This window comes from Fukomys damarensis, unplaced genomic scaffold (genome assembly GCF_012274545.1).
Source record: "Fukomys damarensis isolate Sample0158 unplaced genomic scaffold, DMR_v1.0_HiC HiC_scaffold_7, whole genome shotgun sequence".
Taxonomy (NCBI): Eukaryota; Metazoa; Chordata; class Mammalia; order Rodentia; family Bathyergidae; genus Fukomys; species Fukomys damarensis.
In genome coordinates this window covers 36865762-36879275 of record NW_022900919.1, presented here as the reverse complement: position 1 = coordinate 36879275, position 13514 = coordinate 36865762, and the positions used below count along the sequence as shown (strand labels likewise).

Sequence of the window (13514 nt, the reverse complement as noted above, 5' to 3'; positions counted from 1 at the left end):
CGAGAAGAGAGGAGAGGAGAGGGGAGGAGAGGAGCGGAGAGGAGAGGAGAGGAGAGGAGAGGAAGGAACAGAGGGCCGGGGAAGAGCAACGCACAGAAGGAGGCAAAGAGGGAGGGAGAAAGGGAGGAAAAGAGAACAAATTCAGAAAGACAAGAATTCTAATGACTGAGTCTCAGTCTGAAAATCACCCAGAAGGTTAGCAATAACGGGCAGTGTTCACACGGGGCTAGCATTAGTTCCTGCTTCTGTCAGCCAAACTAGAGAACCCGAATATTCCTGATCATTAGGTGAAGAACCCAGGCAGGTCTGACCCCAGGAACAGGGAGTAATTTTACACACACACACACACACACACACACACACACACACTACAGGTACACAAAAACATCCAGCACCCCAAAATGTGAAACTATCCATCATCCCATCTAAAATTAGCAGATATACAAAGAAAATATGACCAACAAAAACAAAACAAATTATTTAATCAAAATCAATCCATAATTGGCACAGATATTAGAATTAGTAAACAAAAACTGTAAAGCAGTTGTTCCCATATGCTTGGAAAAGACCAAAGTCAACTGTCTAATGAATATAATAAAATAGAAAAAATGAGGCAGAGTTATCACACGTACTGCTGAATGAAAGATTAACGAACTTGCAGATATACCAATAGAACCTATTTAATTTGAAACACCAAGAGAGAGATGATAGAAAATAAATGAACAGGGCCAGGAATTTAGCTCAGTGGTTTTGCCACCTTCCTTGCAAGCTCAAGGACCTGGGTTCCATCCCTGGTATTAAAAATAAATAAACAAATACAAGGAACAGCATATGAGTGACCTGAAAGACAGCTTTAGCCTAATACAAGTATAAGTAGATTTTCTAATGTTTGGGATATAGACGAAGAGGCAGAAAAAAAATATTTAAAATATAACTGCTGCAAAAAGTCCAAAATTTGTTTAAAAATATGTAGCCCAAAACTTTGCCAATTCAATTAACATTATTAAAATAAAATCAGATCAAATTTTTAAAATTTAAAAATGCTAAGGAGAAACTCACTACCATGGTGTTATAGGCTGTTTTATACAGTGAAAATGAAAAACTTGTTAACCATTGAAATGATTATTTCTGTAAGGGTTTCAAGATGATGGAGAACTGGTTGAAGGTGCTCATCTTATACAATATTTGAAAGGTAACTTAAAGTTTGATTATAATTATCAGAAGTATTTATAAGAAATAACCCAAGCTTCATTTATGTAGCCTCTGTCGTGGGGGATGAGTCTTATGCTTGGTTTCCACTGCATTTGATGTTAATGATACCAAGAACAAGATATAGTATATGAAGAGAAGAGCACCAAGACCCATCATAAATATACTGTCAGAACAGTGATAATAAGAGTATTAGAAGAAGCCATTAGGAACACAGAAAGATGTACAGATATTTCTATTTAAAACTGTTTGACTTAAGACTGAGGGGCACTATTTGAACTTACAACCTGCTGCTTAGAATTATGACCCATATATTTTTTTGTACAGCTCTGTACATTTAGTTGGCAAAGACTCTTTTTTTTGTACAGTATATCTTATTTATACAGTACTGTAGTTTTTTTCTGATTGTACTGTATAGTGCTGTAGTCTTATGTTGTTACACCTTATAGTACTACATGTAAGAGGTACACAAATAAAAACAAAGTCATCCAAGTGGAGTTTCATTTGGCCATTTCTTTGTTCTGCATACTGTACAGTAAGTCCCTGGCTTACAAAGGAATTCTGTTCCAGGAGAATGTTCATAGGTTGGATTCGTTTGTAAGACTAACAAAGTGAGTCTTATACACCTTTGACACAAATAAACAATTGGAAGCATAAGAAGCTTCACATGTTCCATGATCTTGTCCTTGTTCCTTAGAATTGTACCAGTGGTTGATGATTCATGTGATAAGAATGACATCTACCATCTTTTCGCCTTGGTCCAACCTCTCAAGTATTTTCACTTTTGTCTGTATAGTCCCAGCTCTGTGCTTCTTGGCAGCCCCTCCATATCAGTACTGCTTTTCCTCTGCTTCCACGCATCCTGGGATGTGACTGGGCACTACACTACTGCACACGCTTACACCGTACGGTAAGAACACAGCAGCACACCTGTGACAATGCCTGGCACACACATGAGCTGCTTCTGTGATTTGTTCACATCCATGAATATTCATAGCGTGAGGTCCATTTGAATCCGTGAAAGTTCACCTAGTAGTAGGCAAGGAATTCCGTCATTAAATGAGGGCTGCCTGTAGCCTATTGTATTTTCAGCATATTCACTAAACAAGCTGTGCAAATAAACAAAGCATTCATGAAAACATAAGTGTCTTCAGAATATGTACTATTCCTACATTGTCTAAGACTGGGGGAAAATAAGCTACTGACATTTTTTGGATTTAAGATTGTTTGTTTTGCCTCAATTACCAAAAGATATATGGTTTGCCTGTTTTGATGCAGAAGAGTATGATTTGGAGCATGGTCTTAGGAGACTTGTTGATCACATATGACACAGGCAGGGCTGCTGTGGCCAAAAGCCAGAAAAATTTATCACAGCACTCTTTCCATTGGGCTCACATCGAAGGACTATTTGTTTCCAGGATTTCTTCAGATGACAATAAAACTGATTCATTTGGAGTTAAATAAATCCTCAGTTATAAACAAATTATTTTGAAGTGGTATTACCTTTGAAACTTTTTAATATATAGAAATGTTTCATATCATAAGAGCGCACATATTTTCTTTATGAAGAAGACACATCTATAATTATTATTGAATATTCAGTGCTAACACAATGATTTGTAGAATAGAAAAAGTACAAATTTCAGTAATAAAAAAACAACCCAATTTTTTAAAAATGGCAAAATATTTTTCAAAGATTTATGAACAGATACTTCACATAGAAATGACAGGTAACACATAAAAATATGCTCAGTAGCATTAATCATTAGAAATGTGCAAAATTAAAACACAAGGTTAGTACTAAACTTTTGCTAGAATTGGTATGACTAAAAAAGCTAAGCAAGCCAGATATGGCGGCACAGTCCTGTAGTCCCAGTACTGTGGGAGGCTGAAGCAAGAAGATTGCAAGTTTATGCCAAACACAGGTAATTTAGCAACTTGGCAAGACACTGCCTTCAAACAAAAAGGCCTGGTTCTACGGCTCAGCGTGAAGGCCCTCAGTTCAATCCCTACTACTGGCTACTGTACAACAGCAACAGAAACAACAACAAATAGCTAACCATACTGACTGTTCCCAAGGGTGTGGAAGAACTGAAACCATCACACCTTCTTGGTGGGAATATGAAATGGTGTAAGCCCTTTGGAAAGCAGTCTGGCAGCTTTTGAAATGTTAAATATGTGCCTACTGTAGGACCCAGCCATTTAATAACTAGGCATTTACTCAAGAGAAATGAAAGCAGCTGTCCATACTGTGCACACGTGTAACAACAAAGCTTTATTTGTAACATAAACAACGGTGTGCATCTAAACTATAGAACACAGCTTAATGCAATGGGATGGGTAACACATACATGCTGCATATATCTCTCAGAGTACTCATTCTGAATGAAAGAAGTTAGGCTGAAAAGTAAATGAACAAAAGACTATATGTCACACAGTTGCACTTATATAAAACTCTTAACATATGGTGACAGAAATAAGATCAGTAGTTGCCTAGGGACAGAAGGGAGAGTAGTCTGTAAGGAGCATGAGAAAGATGTTTAAAAAGGCCACCAAGAGTTGGGGAGTAATGGTTCATGGTTTTTATTTGTCAACATGTATGTATTCTAGACTTTTAGTATGGGCAGTTCTGACTCAATAAAGCTTTTTAAGAAAGGGTGAATACTGAGTTCCTGCTGTGCTACCACATTTCAAGTACTTGATAGCTGCATGAGGCAGTGACTGCAGTATTGTCCTTGCAGATGGGAATGATGTCTACCACAGTAGACGTTTGTTTTGGACAACACTGCTCCAAGTCTTAAGATGAGTTTAATAAAGGAATTATACATTTAAAAAGCATAGAGGGACAATTCTTCCTCTCTCAAATATCTCAAGTACTTTATCCATTATTTGCAATTCTTGGCAATATATGCAAAGTCTCTCAAAGTATAGTGCCAAACCACACTAAAAGTGTTTCTGTAGTCGGACAACCACAGGTCTTTTTCTTTTCTTTCATTTTTAATTTTTATTTCATTCACAGCTTGCAACCATTTTCCAAGTGCTCCTTGACTTCTTCATGTGGCTAGCACCAAGTGAGGACCGAGTCCTCCAGCTGGGCAAAGATCAGCTCCATATTTAAGCTTTCTTGTGATATAAAGATAAAAGGAAACTCATGCATTTGGAGCATAATTCATGCTTGTGAATAGCACTGCTAAACTTCCATTGCTAGAGTTTCTACACCATCTTTAACATACTGTATATAAGTTGAGTTTTAAAATTGCCAAAAATTCAGAAGCAGATAAACTATATTACCTGACTAAAAGAAACTGCTATTTTAAATTTATCCTATATTTTCTTTAGATTTGATACGTCTTTTCCAAAACTAAATGACATCAATTTTTAACATGAATCTGTATCTCTGTGTCTACTCCAATTTTTTGTCAGGGATCAGATTATAAATATTTCTGAAACTGAATAATTAATTCTTTTTGAATAAGTAATGCTTTTCCAACCACAATTTGAGAGAAACTGAGACTGGCTGACAGGAGCAAAGGCTGCTTTGTCCACAGCAGAGTATACAAATATGCTGAGAATGGAAGCTTCCTCATCACCTTGACTCAATTTAGTACCCATGAGGACAGCAAAGCAACTTAAAAGCCTAGCCAAACTTGGACATCTGCCTGTGAGAATGTAGGTCCAAGTAACAGAAACACTGCCAGCTTTCACGTTTTTCTACCTTTTGGCTCAATTGAGCATCCCCTGTCAACCAGAACTTCAATTTGGCAGTTGTCCACATTTTATATTTGTGAAGAGAAAATAAGTCCTAAGAACTCTGGTATAAAACCATTTCCAAACATGGAATCTATAGGGAAAAGAAATTTAAAGTGTCCTCTGCTGGTGAATATGTTGGGGCCACTGCTGGACTTTATCAGCAAACACCTCAATTATGCACCTAATACCTTAGGATTAGGTGGTCATGGGTGGGGAGCAAGGCCTCAGGACAACAGGAGGATTAGAAAAAGCCTGGCAGCAGCCTTATGGGGTGGGGAGGGCACATTTAAGACAAACTAAGGTTCTTTAGAAATGATGGGAAAGTCATTTGTGCGTGGAGGCAGGAAAAGACTGGCTCTGTTCTTTTTTATTCCTTATCCTGTTAGGTCACTGACAGATTTCAAAATCCTTCCATTACCTGCTCTCCTTCAAAGCCATGTGACTTTGGAGTTGCTCCCCTGGAAGTGAGTACATTACTCTACCCCATGTCACTTGCTTTGGCCAACAGGCTGAACAACAGCTTCCTACTCCGCAGCTATGTCTTGAGAGACCTTGTGTTTCTTTCCCTTGGTGATCTTACACTACTCCTTCACTTTGAGAACTTGCCTGCACTCTCCTGCTGGAAGGTGAGGGACAAATATGACATATTGGAGTGACCTAATTTTCCCAGCTGAGACCAGCCTAGATAAGGAACAGCCAGCAGAGTACAGACATGGGAGTGAACCCTGCCAAACCAAGACCATAAAAGTTGGTAATTAAGATCCATAACCTCATCAAGATGCCACTGAGGTTTTGTGGTTGTTTGTTAGTAAGTATTGTCGTGGCAGTAGATAACTGGCACATTACCCATACACTAGAAAGCTTGAAAGGGAAAGGCTTTGCCTAGAGGATCTCTCCACCAATTGGCCTCTAATTATCCTTATGGATGCAAGGAATAATTTATGGACAATCATAGTTTGTAAGTTTTGCACAATTTGTCTCTCAGATTTTCTGCAAAGCTGAAAGATAAGACTAAGACAAATTTATGGCTCTATAAAACCCAGTAAGCCTCTAGTCTTATTAACAAAATAGAGAAAGAAAGGAAAGAATAAAAGGAAGAAAGAAGAAGGGAACGAGTGTGCTATGGATTGGATCTTAAATGTCCCCAAAAGTCCCTGGGCTAATGGCTTGGTTGCCAGCCTGTGATGCTACTGGTAGGAGAATAAACCTTTAAATGGTAAGACCTACTGAGAAGAAGTTAGGTGACAATTCCTCACATCTCTTTTGGCAACCCTGGGTCCACTGCTCTTTTTCTTTTCTTTTTCTTTTTTTTTTTTTTTTAACCCCAGCAACACCACTCAGGTGTTATCCACCGAGTCTCCAAAGGAGCTTGTGTATGTAAGACTTCTGGATGAAGCTACTGGAGGTTAGAGCTCTGCTCTGCACTCTGTTCATTAAGGATGTTATGACTCTGGTAAAGTTAGTTGAACTTTCTTAATCTCAATTTTCTCATCAATAATTTGGAGATTAATATTTTCCTAGACTGCTTCAGGGAGTTATTCTGAGGAAAAAATGTGATAAGATCTTTAAAAAATGCCTTAAGAATCCCAAGGTGCTTTACAAAGTGTTAGGTTGTATCATGACAAAACTAAGGGCATAGGTCTGTGTTTCCTGGAATTATAAGGAAGCGTAAGGTAAACTGAGACCTAGGAGTCTCCTGGGGTCTTGCATAGAATCTTTTACAAACCCACTTCTATAAGCCACACTGAATAGGATCCCAGTGATCCAGCAGAGAAGAAAATCCTCCCTCTTTACCTTCTTGAAAGCAAGTCTTTGAAAAAAATATCAGACTGACATTGGAAGTAGCTTCTCAGGGATCCCAACCTTTTGCCCTTACTTTAAATCCTCCCTCAGATAGATCTAAAGGGAGTTTGGAGGGCAGCAGCAGGTCGATCGTGAGCAGGTCTTCTTAAAGGACAGTGCAGAGAGCTGAAAAAAAGCAATGAACTATGCAACTTGCACTACCCCTGGGCATTCAGATGCCACACAGAGTTGACTTTCTTAGATATGATTCTAATAAGGGTTCCCCCCACCTACACACATGTTACTGTAACTCTGTTCACAGCAAGGGAAATAAATGGACAGATGGCTCTCTGTATATCAGGTGCCAAGTATGTATTGCTTCTTCTGTGAAAAATCCAGAGAAAAATGAGAGAATCACCTTACTTTTATTATTATCTCTGTAACAAAGGTTAACTGTGAAATGATAGCAGAATCTGCCCATAAATAAAAATGAGAGTTCCATTATTCTACCTGCATCACTCTCTCATTCATCAGATGGAAGTGGGTTTTAATTGTTTTAATCTTGTGCAATAATGGCATCTACATATCCCATAAATAAATTACACACCCTGATGATCATTCTCTTAGTGGCAGTCCCTGAGGCATCTTCAGTATAAGCAAATACACTGAGTTATGTTTAAACAGCAGTCATTATGCCCACAACACTTGCTGTTACAATACTTCTCTTTCGTTTCTGTTGTTTGTGTAAAGACGTTTTGAAGAAATCACGTGCATGTGCACACACACAAACACACACACACACACACACACACACACTCACACAGAGTTACCTCAGGATGGACCCAGACAATGTGATTTATTTGTGTGTTTGGTCCCCAAATAGTTCAAGAGAGCCCCCAATGTCTGGGTATAGTCACAAATAAATATTCTCCAGTTCTATGTAAAGCAAAATTCATATGCGGGGAAGAGTTCAGTGGGTTTCTCACTTGTTCCCTCCTCATGGTGTTTCCAAGTAAGCACTGACTGGGCTGGGGATTTAGCTCAGTGGTTTCGCTGCCTGCCTTGCAAGCAGAGGACCTGAGTTCGATCCCCAGTACCAAAAACAAAACAAAAGACCAAGTAAGCACTGACCTTGAAAAGAACAGACCTCACAGTAAATTCTGTAATGAGTTTTACTAGCAGGACGATAATCCAGAACTTCCTGAGGTGGGTTTTTTTGCAGGTTATTCCCAGTCTGCATTGATTGCTTCATGCAATTAACCTGAAATGCATGGATTTACAAGATTCTGCTGGAGAAAGGGTCTTAGTTCCACAGACTCTCTATCTATTACTAGTGATGTCTAAAACCTAAATAAAAACTCTAAATCTAAATGGCTTCATCCGAACTAATTTGCATCACATTTATAGTGTTTGTTGATTGCTCTTAAAACAATGTGGATCCTAGTGCAGAAAAAATGGGAAGCTGCATTAGAGGTTCACGGCCCTTTCAGACAATATGTTGGAATGGTGGGATTGTTCTTATATGCTGCTAATATTGTTTGTTACTTGTTACTAACATTTGGTGTTGGGTAAGGCCTAGTGCAACCACAATATACTAAACACGATATTTATTTTATAAGAATAAATGTAATTTGCCTCATAAGCTCAAGGACCTGCGTTTGATCCCTGGCACCAAATAAATAAATAAATAAAATATAATTCTAAATGAAACACTTTAATGTCTTAAAATCTGTGTCAGGAAAAAATGGCCATTCAAATACCCAGGTCCTAACTCCAGGAACCTGTGACTATCACCTTATATGATAAAGAATTTATAGGTGTGATTAAGTTAAGCATGTTGAGCTGGAGAGTCCATTCTGGATTATGCAGGTGGGCTCTAAATGCTATCACATGTACAATGTGTGGAGAGAAAGACTTGAAGATGTTGGCCTTGAAGATTAAGTGATGTGGCCACAAGCCAAAGCATGCTGGCCCCTTCCAGAAGTTAGAAGCCAGGTATAACCTTTTCCCTAGAGTATCTAGAACAAGTAGCCTCTACTGACACCTTAATTTCAACCACTAATATAGTTTCAGACTTGCAGCTTCTAGATTGTGGGAGTAGACTTCTACTTTTTAAAGTCACCAAATCTGTGGTAAATGGCCACAGCAGTCATAGGAAATTAATCCAAAGCCTAAAACTGCCTTGAAATATTAGTTCTTATGTGGGAACAAAAACTCAAGAAAGCAATATGGCCTCTTCTAGAACAAATATGCCGTACATCTTATGCAAATGACAAAATGGGCTTGTGCTCTTCATGGACGAGCTTAGTTACTTACGCTCATGAAAAACAGAGTCTTCTGGTAACACTGGCATTCTGGTATACAGCTCTTCTTGGGCATGTCTAACACATTTAATGCATAAAGGGTAGTTAAAACATTAACAAATGAAGAGTTTAGAAAAAATTAGCACTGGGTGATAAATGGATAGATAGGTGAATTATAGATTGAATAAAAATTTGGCAGAATATTTTGACTATCTCTCTGATGAGAGGTAACATTACAGTTTGTGGCCTCAAATTCAAGAGAGAATGAATTCCATCTTGAACATGTTCTACTCCAGCTCAAGCCTTTCCATGTTGGGACTTCAATGTGTTTAACTGTCTTAGCTTACCTTTGGCTAATGGTTGGCACACTCAGGACTTTGGTTTGGCTCTTATTTTGTTCCAGTCTTACTCACAAGTTTAAGTTTTTGCTTTCCCTGCCACCGGAATTTAGTTCCTGCTCTACAATTTGAGTAAAATCAGCTCATTTTTAGCTGTGCTGAGAGGCCTCTTGGAGAATGAGCTGTTTGGTTTGCCTATGGTGTGGGCTGCTGAAAACGTTATAACAGCAGTTGAGTAGGGAGTAGAAAGAGGACAGTAGGCAGTCACTTCCCTCCTCCCAAGTCAAATTTTCAGAATGTGTTCTCAGCATGTGATTTGAAATTAAATCGCTTTCAGTCAAAAAGTAAGGAGGACATACATTATAAAGCTAACCATAAGTAATATTAATTATGTGACATTTTGGCTCATTCATTCTTTTTCTACTTTCAGTTTCAACAATTAATCGAAAGCTGTCAGTACCAAGGTATGTCTTATTAAACTGCCATCATTTAGCCAAAGGCTTAAAATGATGCATTTATCTTTTTGTATGTCATTTTTTTCTCCCTGAATGACAATGCCTTAAAAGGCAAATCACTTTTAATATGTGAATCACATTTGACCTATCACATTGTTGGAAGACGGACTTTGACACTGGTGACTCAGTTTCTTTGTGAGATGAGAAATTCCACAGAAGAAAACAATCTTTTATGGGTGTTCAATTTAGGAAATAATAGATGGTCGATTTAATATTTATGACTCATCTTGGATAATGGGTTAAAAATGTTGACTCAAATACATTAGTCTATTTATTAAATATTCCAGGGACTATGCGTTGTTTTCATCCATCAATTTTAGACTCCTACACTAGTACCTCTCTAGCTGTGAGTTGTAAAAGCGTCTCTTGTTGAAATGGAGGTTCTAGCTTTGTATGTCTTAGGTGGAGCCTAATATTCTGAATTTTAGCAAGGCTCTAGTGGTATCAGTGCTTCTGCTCCACGAACACATTTACTTAGTAATACTTGAAGTGGCTGCAGTATAGAAAAATGAGTCGCCTCTGTTGAAATTCTCAAAGTCTGAAAAGAAAAGCAGGAAAAAAGAGGGGATACCAATGCAAAAACAGATGAAGAGAGAAATAATTAATTTAGTTGTTTTGTTTGAATTTGAAGTGGCCCCTCAAAGACGCATATTTAAGGCTTGATGCCCCCTGCTTTAATCTTGTTACTCAGGATTGCTTTTGCTATTTGGTGTCTATGTTGGATTCATATAGCTTTTCGGATTGTTTTCTCTAGTTCTGTAAAAAATGCTGTTAGTATCTTGACGGTATTACACTAAATCTGTATATGAGTTTTGGAAGTATGACTACATGGCTACTTTCTTACACTGGCTGTGCTCGTGTCCTGAAGCTTGCCCAGGCAGAAGGTCTGTCTTCCTGGCCTATATGACTTCCTAGAGTAACCACTATTCCTTTCACTCTATTCTCAGAACTTCACACACTTCTCTCTTGGGGGCTCCTTGCCTGGCCTACCAGGTTTTTGAAATCTGAATGGAAGCTTCCCCGACCCCTCAGTTCTCACATTCTCTGTACTGGTAAAACAGGTACCACATAAATGAAGTCAAGGCCTGCATTAGTGGAAAAAGGGCCAGAACCCCTTGCACTAGGGGTAGCTGCACTAGGTCCTGAGTGTTTGAATAGCTCAGCAGAGAAAAATAAATCCTGCGGAGCCAATACCCTAAGGGGTCCTTCTCTTGCAGGGGGTTCAAGAGCTGTCTTCTCAAATGAAAGGTTTACACTTTTATACCCTCGAGTCTGTAAGGGGAATTGCTGATACCTGAGATGCCTTTAAAGCATCTTTCTTCTTTATCCTTATACAGCGTACCTAGTTTCTTTTTAATGACACCAATCTCTACATTTTGTTTGGCACCAATTTTAAACATGGTGCCTTCTGGGAAAAATTTAAGTTAATCAGATTTTTCTGTCTTGCTTTTCTCCCAATTCTCACTGTAAATCCAGCTAAAAGCAATGAATAATGTCCACGTCATAGCTTGACTTTGTGTTACCTTTGGATTTCTTCTGCCAGATTTGTCCATTGGCCTTAATTTTAGTCTCTGGCAAAGTTTCAGGGCACAGATAAAATGTTGACAATTTTTTTTCAGTAGAGTACAATGCACATGGCCTCTAGTCCAACTGCCAACAAATTCCTTGTTCCCAGCTGAGACCTTCTGAGTATAGCCTTTATTGCCTGCATTCCTATTAACATTCTGATATTTTGACCTCTAATCAGAGCCATTTCTCAAGCTCTTACAGCATTCTAAGACTTCTCTAGCCTGCATCTCTAATCCTTTCCAAAGTCATCCTTCAAGCTAGCTCCGAAGGCTTCTAAACAACATAGCCAGGTACAGTCTCAGCAATAATCTCACTTTTCCTGCCATTCTTCTGCATTTGTCAGCTTTCCCACTGGTGGGACACAAAAGCTAACATCTACTACTTAAAGGAGCACAGGCTTAATTCGGTTTATGGTTTCAAGGCCTTCATTTCATCGCCAGCTGGCTGAGGCAGCAACAACATGATGAAAAGGCATGGGAGAGCAAAGACGCTTAATCAAGGAAGCCACAAAACAGTGCCAAAGAGGAAGGGGTGAGGGACCTGATACAGCAGCCAAGGTAACGGCTTCCATGGTCCACCCAGACACACTGGAAAGTGTGCACCACCAGTTCCCTTAGTATCGAAGCTCCCATACCAAGGGAGTTGATACAATGAAGCTCTGACAATCAATTATGCTATGTAAATTTCACTGCATTAAGAAATGCCTTAAAAATTAGTAAAGCATGCCTGGGCATGTCTGGGCGACTCGAAGAAGTATCATCTTCTACCATGTTTCTTCCTTGGGAGCCACCTGTGGACAAAAACCTCGGAAACTATGACCCAAAATAAAACTACTCTTCAATTTTGTTGCAGCAGTGTAAAGATGACTAATATACTAGTTTAATGAAATAACTTTCTTACTAGTGGTCCAGGTTTTTCCCACCTCTTAGAAATCAGTGATAAAGAATCTGCGTTAAGCAAAAGCAAGTTTTAAAAATACTGGAGGGCAAGCCCAACATTAATGCATTGTATATCCCTCTTCCAAAAGGCTCGGGCCAGAAATGTTTCAGTTTGTGGGGGGTTTTGGGGGGGCTGGGGAGGGATTTAGAATATGTGCAGAGGCTTTTACTAGTTCAACAGCCTTAATCAAATCTCTAAAGTATTTAATTTAGTTTGCTTTCAATTTATCTAAATCTAAATAACTACAGTGGCTCTGGCTGTAACATGGGACAGCACTGACAAACCTGAAACATTTCCTGCACTTCCTAAGTTCCTCGTGTCCTCTCCTTACAAATATCCCCTCAAAATGACTCCTCGTGTGACCTCTACTACCACAGGTCACTTTTGGCTTGCTCTGGCTTAAGTTCATTATAATCTTCAAAACCCACATTTTTGGTTTTTTAGTGCTTGTGCTTCATTTGAATGACTAGTGGGAGAACAATTAGGAAACAACCCCATAAATAAGAGCAAGAAAAATTGATCCCTTTATGTTGTTACCATTTTTATGTACAAATACTCCTAATTCTTCCTTAGTTGGGGTAATTTTTTAAAGGTTCATTGAGAGTTACCAGCTCATACATACACAAAATTTGAGATTAAAATATAACCTTCAACTTCTTAAATATTTATTTAAGATGTTGCTTAGGCCGAGCTTTCTCATGGGCTATAACACTTATTAAAACAGCATGTATGATATTTGAATGTATACAATTGTTCTTGTCTTTTCCTACATGAGATTGAAAAATCTTGACAACCAGATAATCTTAGATGTTTTTGTAAATATGACAAAATCTAGAAGTGTGTACTTAACACCTGTCCAAGGTTCCTTTATGAAAAGAAAGAAGATAAGTGACGGTCCTATCATATGTACTAATTGAAATGTTTTAAATGAGGGCTATTGTGAGGTTATATTTTGCTGTTCCATTGATTGATGTAATCACCCATTACTTCCTTCTTTTTATATTTGTTATCTGACAGATTATTGCTAATCAAAGTAGCTAGCACACAAACATAAAAAATGACAAATTTCGAGGAAGTCTTACTCTAGAGAAACTGTCAGCTGGCATAAA

At 38.4% G+C, this 13514-nt stretch overlaps 1 long non-coding RNA gene across 1 annotated transcript in view; it reads right to left on the bottom strand.

Moving 5' to 3' along the window:
• Positions 1 to 13514, bottom strand: part of LOC104871904 — a 242132-nt gene that overhangs the window by 144139 nt on the left and 84479 nt on the right. The gene's annotated exons all lie outside the window — the stretch shown is intronic.